This window comes from Ailuropoda melanoleuca, chromosome 8 (genome assembly GCF_002007445.2).
Source record: "Ailuropoda melanoleuca isolate Jingjing chromosome 8, ASM200744v2, whole genome shotgun sequence".
Lineage (NCBI taxonomy): Eukaryota > Metazoa > Chordata > Mammalia > Carnivora > Ursidae > Ailuropoda > Ailuropoda melanoleuca.
In genome coordinates this window covers 102,798,087-102,809,480 of record NC_048225.1, presented here as the reverse complement: position 1 = coordinate 102,809,480, position 11,394 = coordinate 102,798,087, and positions in this window count along the sequence as shown.

The following is an 11,394-nucleotide window of genomic DNA, read 5'->3' as shown; positions in this document are numbered from 1 at the left end:
TGTATTCTGAAGTCTGCTTTCTGAAATTAACATCTACTTCAGATTTCTTTTGATTAGTATCAGCATAGAATATCTTTCTCCATCCTTTTACTTTTAATCTATGTCTTTATATTTAAAGTGGATTTCTTATAAATAACTTAGGTGGGCCTTGTTTTTTAATCCATGCTAACAGTCTTTATCTTTTGATTTGTATTAATTAGACCATTCACATTTACTTTACTTTTGGAATTTATCAGCCGCTGTTACTTCTATTTCTTCTGCTCCTGTCTTTCTTCTCTTTCCGATATTCCCATTCCATGTGTGTTATATTTTTTGTCATTGTTACACATTTCTTGGGTATTCTATTCCATTTCTTAGAATTCTTTTTTTCTCTTAGTTTGTCCATTTGGGGAGTTTCCATTGACATATCTTCAAGTTCACTGATTCTTTTCTTGGCTGTGTCTAGTCTTCTGAGCCTTATCAAAAGCATTCTTCATTTCTGTTACAGTGTTTTTGATTTCTAGCATTTACTTTTGCTTCTTAGAGTTTCCCCCTCCTGCTTACATTACATAGGTAGGTAACATACCTTGCATGTTGTCTGCTTTTTCATTAGTGTTTCACATATTAATCATATTAATTTGAACTTCCATATCTGATCATTCCAAAATCTGTGTCCCATCTGAGTTTGGTCCTTCCCAAACTCTGTTTTTATTTGCTTTGTAGTATGTCTTATAATTTTTTTGTTGGAAGCTAGAGATGATATATGAGGTCATAAAAACTGAAATAATAAGGATTTTAACAAAATATCAAGCAAGGAGCTGGCCCGGGCTTCGTGTTTGATGTGACTGTAAGTACAAGTGGCTTCAGTTTCCTTATTGCTGTTCCTGCCCCCCGCCCCCGTTGTCTTTGGTTTTCCCTTAGAACTTCTTGTTCCACAATGTCTATGCCACATCAAGTCTCTCTCGCTGTTATTACACTGGAGCTTTGTTGATATGGGGGTAAATTGTTGGGGAGGTGAAGCATTCTATAATTTTATGATTAAATCTCAGTTTTTGGTGGACCTGAGTTTCTGGGCTCTGTTCTTCCAAAGAAATTCTTAGCCTTTGTGTTTTCTCCCCTTGAGACAAGGCTAGAGGGGCTGAGGTGCTGCTAGGGGATTCTCTCAAGCTCGGATAAGGCTCTGGCAGAGTAACTTCCCTTAGAGGACAAGCCTTTGTTATGGATAATGCTCAAGGCATATTTCCAAATATCTACTTTCCCCCTCCCCAAGAAGGGAATGGGAAGAGATTTGTTTTCTGAATTTTAATGTGAGAAGCATATGGGGCTTCTGGAGGTAAGGTCTATAAAGCGTGACACCACTATAGAGACTGGGCCCCCGGCAGCATTTCATTCTCAAGCTAGCCCAAGCTCAGCCTCCAACAATTCAGTACAATTGCTCTTTAAGTGTTTCTACCAGTTTCAGTTAATAAACATATGAGATTGTGTCCTTTAAAAGATGAATGAAATACACAAAGCTTCGGTTTGCTAGTGTTTTTTTAAAAAAGAAAAACTCAGATGCCCAGAATTGACAGTGAGAATTATAAACAAGTCTATAAGGGCATCCTGCCAGGCTCTGCCCAGCCCAGGTCAGGACATGTGATAAAGCATCCCATGATGATCTTGGGGGAGCTCACGGGAGAGGAAGCTGATACTTAGAGTCACTTAGTGGGCAGGGAGTGGGTGAAAGTCCCCAAAATAGAAGGCTGAGCACAGCCCCTGAGTGGGAGCTGAGGAAACCCTTCTGGGGCTGAGATGCTCCCACAAGGAGACTTTTTTGGCCAATCATCCCTGCCTGGCTCCCCAGAGGCTGGGTGGAACCCATCTCAGGGGGACCAGCAAGTTCTGGTCCAAGGTCCCAAGCTAAAGGCCACCACCATTGCACACATGTTTAGAATCTTGAATGATAGGAACACCTGGGCGGCTCAGTCAGTTAAGCATCCGCCTTCAGCTCAGGTCATGATCCCAGGGTCCCGGGATGGAGTCCCACATCGGGCTCCTTGCTCAGCAGGGAGCCTGCTTCTCCTTCTGCCTGCCGCTCCTCCTGCTTGTACTCTCTCTCTCCCTCTGACAAATAAATAAATAAAATCTTTTTTAAAAATCTTGAATGATAAGGAGTCTCGACTTCAAGTTTGGGGGAAGATAAGAAAAGCTTCAGAGCCTGCGATTGGGACCAAAGATGCTCCCTACAAGAGGCAGAAGTGTGAATTACTCGGAGGGTTATACCTCACAGGGGGATTTGTATTTTGAGACATGACCTCTTCAAAAAGCAGTGCTGAACCCCGCGGGCTGTAAGCTCCACAGAGACAGGGGCTGTGAATTCATCTCAGGGTCCCCAGTGCCTGGCTCAGGACTTGTATCTACAGAGTATACGGCAAACAGGTGCATTAGAGAAATTTTTTTGAAGTAGGAAGAGTAATGTATGCTCATTGCTAGTAGGCAGAACGTAACTGTTTGAGGTTAGAAAATCAGAAGCCGTTCCTGCCACCCACTCTGGTTTCTTTAAGTTCCTTTTTTCTGTTGGTTTTGCTCTATCTTTCATGTGGGGACTCTTTCATCAGGTGTCCGGTGATCCTGGCTTTTCTTCCATGTGCAATACTGAGTCATCACTACTGGAAGCTCTGGGGGCTTGGGTGGTTTCTTATCTCAGGGCCCCACCTTGGGGTGATGGGACAAGGACATGGCTATTCCACTGGGGACCCCCAGACGTCATTTGAATTTTTGGCAGTCTGAGCTTCAGTAACTTTTTTTCAGTCTGGCCAGTTTTCCCTGAGAGGAACTTTTCAATGCCCTGCTTAGGGCTCTTGTGGAAGGAAGGGCTGGAGTCCAAGCATCCCACATGCAGACTTGCACGTAATCCCCCAATCATCAGTCTCTGTCTTCAGTCTGGCACCCATACCCCCATCCCCACCCTCACCCCCTGTGCTGGGCAAGGTGTTCCCAAGTGTACAGTCACTCTGGTCCATCCATATTTTCTGCCTGGCTCTCCAGAAGCTGGGCAGAACCCATTTGGACAGGCAAGACTACAAAAAGAAGAGGATCTGGGGGTCTAACAGTTCACCTGCACTTATTATCAGCCTCACTTCGCAAATTCTGCCAACTCCTGTGGCTTTGCAGGGTGCCTTGGCGTGAGTCCCTTGCTTCCCCAGGGCTCCCCACCTGCAGCATGAGGTCTCGGCTTCTTCAGGTCTGCCAGGCTGGTTCCACTTGTTCACTCGTTTTCCATTATCAAGTGTGAACACTTGAACATGTGTTCAAAACATTTGTTGATATATCCCATCAATTTTGGTCCCCTCTCCCATTTGCTTTGTTTTAGTTGATTTATACCATTTTATTCCTTTAACTCTATTTTGGGGGTTTTCAGGAGAGTGGAAATAAACACCTTTGTTCAACCTGCTGTGTGCTATGGGTACGCCTTGCCTTTTCTCTTTAACAATGTATCGAGGAATTCTTTCTTTCTTTCTTTCTTTCTTTCTTTCTTTCTTTCTTTCTTTTTCTTTCTTCTTCCTTCCTTCCTTCCTTCCTTCCTTCCTTCCTTCCTCCCATCTTTCATTTCTTTCTTTCTTGATTATATTTTTAAGAAATCTCTACCCCCAATGTGGGACCTGAACTTACAACCCCAAGATTAAGAGTCTCAGGCTCCACCGACTAAGCCAGCCGGGTGCCCCCTTTATCTCTTTTTAATGGGACATAGAATTCCAAACTTTAATGAATATTGCAAGAATGCAGTGGACCTTATTGTATATCCATAATTATGTGTAGAAATATACAAGGGAGGGAAGAAGAGAGGGAGAGAGAGAGAAAGAAAGAGAAAAGGAAAGAGAAGGACAGGAGCCGGTGTCCCTGTCTGGTGTCTGAAGCAGACAGGTGGGGGAGAGCCCTGGGGTGTGAACAGGCTGTATTTCCCATGTTGACCCACTCTAGCTGGACCTGATCCTTCTCTCTCAGTTCTGGTACCCACTGCATGCCAACTGCCTCAGGCTCAAACCTGTTATTGGTGAGAGAAGTAGCTTCCCCTGGGATGTGGTCCACCAGGATCCAAAAACAAGCTGACATTTAGACGGGCAAGGCCACAGTCAGCCTGGCCAGAGTGGACTCAATGTGTCCTTTGTCCGCAGAGGGTTCCCTGACTTCCAGACGTGAGTTTCAGCGTGACTGAAGGCCATGTCAGCCAGCAGCCATGAGCTGCGCGTCCGGGACTCAGGCTCATCCCAAGGTGCCCAGACAGGAAAGGGAAGAGCTCAGGAGTCTCTGCTCTGGCTCCGCTTTTATCCAGCTTTGGACAAGTCTGCAACTTCTCTCTCCTTCCTCACCCACACTTTGGGGAGAACGGCTTCTGCTAATACATTAAGAGGTTTCAATTTATATATTTAGACTGTATATGTATATTTGTATATTCAGGGGGAAGCTTGCGTTTCTCACGTCAGGCAGCCACTCACTGAGCACTTGACATTGATGAGTGTTAAAGGGTACTGCAGGGGCGCCTGGGTGGCGCAGTCGTTAAGCGTCTGCCTTCGGCTCAGGGCGTGATCCCAGCATTCTGGGATCAAGCCCCACATCGGGCTTCTCTGCTGGGAGCCTGTTTCTTCCTCTCCCACTCCCCCTGCTTGTGTTACCTCTCTCGCTGGCAGTCTCTGTCAAATAAATAAATAAAATCTTTAAAAAATAAAAATAAAAAAATAAAGGGTACCAAGAAATAACATTCAGTAATGAGCTCACTCATCAGACATTTATTGAGGCCTCCTGTTCTCTATGCCCGCCCCTGGGGCTGTTGGTGCACAGTAGTGGACAAACAGACATTGTCCCTTCTCTTGGAGCCTCTGGTCTAGTGAGAGACACATACATTAAATACACAAACTCACAAAATAAGTATATAATTGTGAATTAGGCTAAGGGCTTGGAAGGGAAAGAGCAGGCTGCTTCAGGATAGAGTATCGGGAATCAGGTAGTCAGGGGAGGCCTCTTAAACAGGTGACAGTTGAGACAACACCTGAAGGACGAGAAGAGGGAAGAAAGCACGTTCCGGGCAGAGGGAACAGGATGTGCCAAGGCCCTGAGGTGGGAGACAGCTGATGATGTTCATGTTCATGAAGTAGGACCAGACGCTTGGGGTGTGGTGGCCCGTGTGGAGGCTGAAAGGTGGGGCCAGATCACGCAGCGCCTTGGAAGCCAGTCTCTCGCTCTCAATTTCTTTCTTTCTTTCTCTCTCTTCCTTTTCCCTCCCTCTCTTTCTTTCTTTCTTTTCTCTAATTTTCTTTTCTTTTGTGAGAGAGAGAGAGCACAAGCTGGGGAGGGAGGAAAGGCAGGAAAGAGAATCTTAAGCGGGCTCCACGCTCAGCACAGAGCCTGACCACGTGGGGCTCCATCTCATGACCCCGAGATCAAGACCTGAACCGAAACCATGAGTCTGATGCTTACCAAGAGTCTGATGTTTAACCGACTGAGCCACCCAGGCGCCCCGCTTTCTTTTTTTCAATAGACAAGAATTAGGCACCTACTACGTGCTATGAAATGTTCTAGGCACTAGAGTTAAAGGAATAAACAGGATGAAGTCCCTCCTGTCACAAAGCCCGAACTCGAGCGGTAGGAAACACCATACACGTGGCTGGATAGAAGACGGATGGACAGATTCAGCTTGTGGAAGTACGTGGGAGAAAACAGATCAGCAGGACAGAACGAAGAGTGACTTGAGAGTCAGGCAGTACTTTCTATTGGTGTTTAGGAGACACCTAAATGGGGATAGGGAGCCGGCCTTGTGAAGATCACAGGGAAGAACATTCCAGGCAGAAGCAATGGCAGGAGGAAAGGCCTTAATGAAAGAACAGGCTTGGAATTTTCAAGAGACCAAGTTAAGGAGGTTGTAGTTTATTCTGAGTTCAGTGGAAACCATGGAGGGGTCTTAGCAGGAGAGTGACAGGATCGCATTGAAGTTTCTCCAAGCCCGCCCTGGCTGCTGTGTGGAGAATGGAGGGCAGGGGACAAGAGAAGGAAGGAGGGAGGACGCTTCCAGGGGACAAGGCGAGAGCTGACGGGGGTTGGGGGTGGCGGAGGACATGGAACAGGAGGGAGGACTCCTCGTAGCACGCGATCATGTGAGGGTGGGGGAAAGGGGGGAGATCGGGGACACTTCCTGGGTGACTGGAGGAACTGGCTGGGTGGTGGGGAAGAACTGGCTGGAATGTGGGAAGAAGCAGTTAACAGACTTATGTGAAGGCTCCTCACAGGCTCAGCACGGAGAGGCCCAGGGTGTGGGGGCAGAGGCCCAGGCCCGCCTGGCTGGGGACCGTGCGGCTACCGAGATGGGATGCCCGCAGGCGGCAAGGGCAGAGCAGCGTGACTCCAGCCCTTGTGATCGTGGTGTCATGATGAGATCTGGTTGGTGCCCTGTCACTTACAAGCCCTTCCACACATTCTCTACTCGATTCACTTCCCAAGGAAGATAGGTAGTGTTATGTCCATTCTGCAGATGAGGAAACAGAGGCGGGGAGAAGTTGTAACTTGGCCGGGTTCGGACACCCTGGGCATGGGAACCAGAGCTGGCAGCAGAATTTCTCTACAGGAGTCTGCTCCAGGGCGGGGCGGGGTGGGGGTTTACCTTGAAGTTTTATTGTGTATCAAGCACACTGGTCTTACATGAATTTGGTTTTTCGGGGGGGTGTGTGTGGCTAAGAGAGGGTGAGAGGAGCCAATGGGGATGGAAGGAAAGTTTAAAGGCCCCTGAGGTCATCTCTTGGGAGATCACTGAGGCACAACCTGGACCGTTGGTCTCCAAGCAGGGTGTGTTCCCGCCCCCACTGGAAGGAATGGCTCCCAGATGGCAGGAGCTGGTGTGGACCAGCCTGACTGGGGAGGAGGCAAGGCTTGACTCAGACGGATCCCTGTAAGACATGAGGGGCCAGGAAGGCTGCCCCAGGAGGGAGAAGGTCAAGGAGCAGAGGCACGGCGTGCTGTTGATTTGAACTTGCTGAAGGTACCAGGGATCTTTCAGCTTAGACATGGGCCACCTGCACTGGAGGTCGAGACCTGGTTACTTGAGTGAGAAATTCAAGCTTGGGTGTTCTGGGTCGGTCCTTCGGGAAGGTCCCTCCCCAGCTTCACAGGACATGGGCCTGCCTTCTGTTTCCCAGGCCTCGACCTCCAGCCTGCGGCTTTCTGTTCTTCGATATTTTGCAGTCTAGGTCAGGCCTATCAGGTCAGCCTCAAATGTCCCCTACCTAGCCTGAGACATAATTGCAAAAGAAGTCTAGGTTGGGAAAGCAATGCATCCCTTCCTCCCCTGCCAGCATGTCCAGGGCCTCCCACCCAGAGCCCCTTAGCAGAGGTCACCCCAGCCTGCTCTCCTCAGTCAGTGCTTCGCTGTCCCTGCTGTCCCTGCAGCAGGATGGACAGTTTTGTCTGCGACGACCTATCAGTGACTACCCGGTTTGTTTGCCAGAACCATCCTGCCTTTCTCTCTTCACCTGCCACACTGCTAGTTCCCAAAGTGCCGCTCAAGCACCACTCCCCGAGCCTCCCCTTGCCCTCTCTGGCTGGGTTCTGGCCACCCCCTTTTACTTCCAGGGCACCCCTTCCTCCTACCCCCATCTTCACTACTACATACAGTGTGCTGGACCCAACCTTGATTCTTTCCAGTTTGGTAGACAAGTAAGTCATTGACCTTTATGAAACATCCTTTTCCTGCTCAATTGAAACATTGCCTTTGTTGGACATATGTTTTCCAGAGATGCTCAGGTCTACCTCTGTTATTTCTGGTGCCAATTTCATGCTTTGATCCCAATGGATTTGTAGTAAGTGCTGTATAGTATGTCCCTCATCATTACATCGTTGCTATCTATTTTGTTTTAACTTGAGGAGAAATGACATTTTTAAAAGATTTTATTTATTTATTTATTTATTTATTTATTTATTTATTTGAGAGAGAGAACACGAGTGGGGGCGAGGGGTAGAAGAAGAGGAAGGAGCAGACTCCCCACTGAGCAGGGACCGCCCCCCCAATGTGGGGCTCAATCCCAGGACCCCGGGATCATGACCTGAGCCGAAGGCAGACGCTTTAACTGACTGAGCCATCCGGGTGCCCTAAGGAGAACTGGTATTGGAGAAATGGTATTGTTTCCCTGTGCAGGCACGTGTTTGGATCTTGTTTATGTCCTGCATTAAATTTTGTAGATTTTACTATCAAATTTATTGTTATTAAATTTAGTCCTAAGTATTTTATAGCTTTTGACACTTCTGTAGATTAGACATTTACCCCCATTTCTAATTGGTTTCTGCTAATATAGAGAAAAGCTATGTACATTTACCTGAAGTCCAGCAAGTTCTGTTTTACTCCTGGTCTATTTTTTTTAGAGTCTAGAAAATTGAAGTGTTTTGTAGATATCCAAACATATCTACAACTATTGGCAATTTTATCATTCATATACTATATGTATTTTCCCCTTTTCTTAATATAACAGCCAAAATTTTAAAAAAATATTTATTTATTTTTCTTTATTTGAGAGAGAGAGAACATGAGCAGGAAGAGGGGTAGGGGCAGAGGGAGAGAGGGAATCCAAAGCAGACTCCCCACCAAGTGTGGAGCCCAACACGGGGCTCGATCCCACCACCCTGAGATCATGACCTGAGCCGAAATCAAGAGTCAGACACTCCACTGACTGAGCCACCCAGGTGCCCGTACAATAAGCCACATTTTTTTTTAAAGATTTTATTTATTTATTTGACAGAGATAGAGACAGCCAGCGAGAGAGGGAACACAAGCAGGGGGAGTGGGAGAGGAAGAAGCAGGCTCACAGCAGAAGAGCCTGATGTGGGGCTCGATCCCATAACGCCGGGATCACGCCCTGAGCCGAAGGCAGACGCTTAACCGCTGTGCCACCCAGGCGCCCCAATAAGCCACATTTTTAAAACAATGCTGAGCAACAGTGGTGATAGGCTTCAAGCTTTCTTTATTACTTATTTTAATGGAAATGCCTTTAGCATTTCAAAGTTTATGATGTGCGTTGTTGGTTTTTAGGAAATGGGGCACGTAGCTGCATTTGTCAGTGTCCCCGACTGAAGGCAAGTCCTTCCCCCACAGGGGCGCCGTGGGAGCTGATGTGGGGGAGGTGTTGATCTTAGTTTCAGGGGACAAAAATCAGAGCCCCTGACCCTCACCAGATTTTTACCAGAGGAATTGAGAGGAGCTTGTTTCGTCTATCAGATTCCTACTTATTTTTCTTTGAAGAAATGGTCTGGGACAAAAATGAAAAGAAAACAAAATAATAAGAATAAGAAGAAGGAGAATCAGCTGCATTAACCAAGGTAGCGATGCTAATGGTGGGCTACTGGGTATGGCGGAGACCCCACCTGAGTTGGGGCAAGTGGGTATTTGGAGCAACTCAGAACCCTGGGCCCCTGCAGTGCAGCGTCCTCTTGGGGACAGGAAGCTGAGTCAGAAAAGCTCCAAGGTGACAGGTCAGTTGTGTTTGTGGGGTGGGAGGCAAGTGAAGGAGGCCACTGGCTTCTCTAGAGAAGCATCTTCACTCCCACATTCACCCTCCCCTTCTCGCTCGCACCCCAGGAACTGAGGCACCTCCGCAGATCTCAGGGGACCCTGAGCAGACTTCTTTGCAGGATCCCCTAGTGAAGGGAAGAGAGATGACCAAAAAAGAGGCCATGGCTGCCACAGGGAAAGCAAGGACAGACGGCCTGCCCATCTGGGACCTGAGGTCCCACCCTCTCAGGAGCCTCGAAGAGCTTACCAGGGCCCTGAGCTCTGATACACACAGAGACGGGGCAGAACCAGGAGCAAGCCTGCCAGCATGGAGTGCCTTCCCACCAATCCTCTGAGGATCTCACTTTATAGATGAAGAGACTGGAGCTCAGAGAAGTTAAGGAACTGGCTCGAGGTTGTGCCGATAGTAAATGGCAGAGCCAGGATTAAAATCTAGGCAGCCTGACCCCAGAGCCTGCTGCCACCAGACATCCCCACTCAGCCAACCAGGCCACTCATGTTAAGGTCAAGGACCAAAGATCGGATCACCTGAAAGCTTCCAAGTTTCGCCTGGGACATTGGAGTTCGTGCAAGCACGAGACATTGTCTGCAGGGGTGCCTGGGTGGCTCAGTCGTTAAGCGTCTGCCTTCAGCTCAGGGCATGATCCCGGCATTCTGGGATCGAGCCCCGCATTGGGCTCCCCCGCTTGGAGCCTGCTTCTTCCTCTCCCACTCCTCCTGCTTGTGTTCCCTCTCTCGCTGGCTGTCTCTCTCTCTGTCAAATAAATAGATAAAACCTTAAAAAAAAAAAGACATCGTCTGCAGACAGAATAAGTAAAACGAACATGGTTAGGTCCTATAGTGGGTGGAATGGTACTCCTCCCATGCCACCCCCCCCAAAAGAAGAACCTCAGAATGTGACCTTAATTGGCCTAAGGGTCTTTGCAGATGTACTTAAGGCAAGAATCTTAAGATGAGATCATCCTGGATTAGGGTGGGCCCCAAAACCAATGACAAGTGTCTTAATAGGAGTCAAGAGAAGACACACAGAGACACTGAGGAAAGGTCATGAGACAGAGGTCAAAGTGATGCCACCACCAGCCAAGGAATTCCAGAAGCCGTCAGAAGCTGGAAGGCACAAGGAAAGACTCTTCCTTAGAAACTTCAGAGGACAGATGGCCCTGCCAACACCTTGGTTTCAGACTTCCGGCCTCTGGAACTGAGAGAGAATGAATTTCTGTTGTTTTGAGCCCCCAGTTTGTGGGATTATGTTACAGCAGTCATAGGAAACATATATATAAAATTCATAGGAAATAAGGCATTTAAGGGGCACCTGGCTGGCTCAGTCAGTGGAGCGTGCGACTCTTGATCTCGGGGTCTTGTGTTCAAGCACCAAGTTGGGCAAAGAGCTTACTTAAAAAAAAAAAAAAAAGAGGCAGAGAAAACCAAAGCATTTAAAACTGCTACTAAGCTCATAGTTGCTATTTGTCATCAGATTATTTTCTCAATCAATGGGTATAAATGTACTATCATGTGCAGAGTAATAAAATAGGACTTTCATGAAATACATATTCTATTTGCAACGCCATCATCTTACAGAAAGGGCAAGTGAATTCCAGAAGGGGCAGTGGAGAAGCAAGCAAGCAAGCAGGCTGGTCAGGAGCCCAGCTCCCCTGACTTGTAAGTCATTCCTCTCCTTCCCAAGCCCATTAAGTTATAGGTCACTCAGGGTCTTCACCACCCCCCACCAAGGAAATCAGAACCCTGCTCTTCCAGTAGGAGGCTTAGGAACCCTTCCTGCTTCCCTCTCTCTGCCTCCCAGTTTGGTCGTGGCAAGGGCCCGGTTTACACTCTGTGATTGTTCCAAAAAACCAAGAATTGCTAAAGGCCATTGTGTTAGGTTTGCCCAA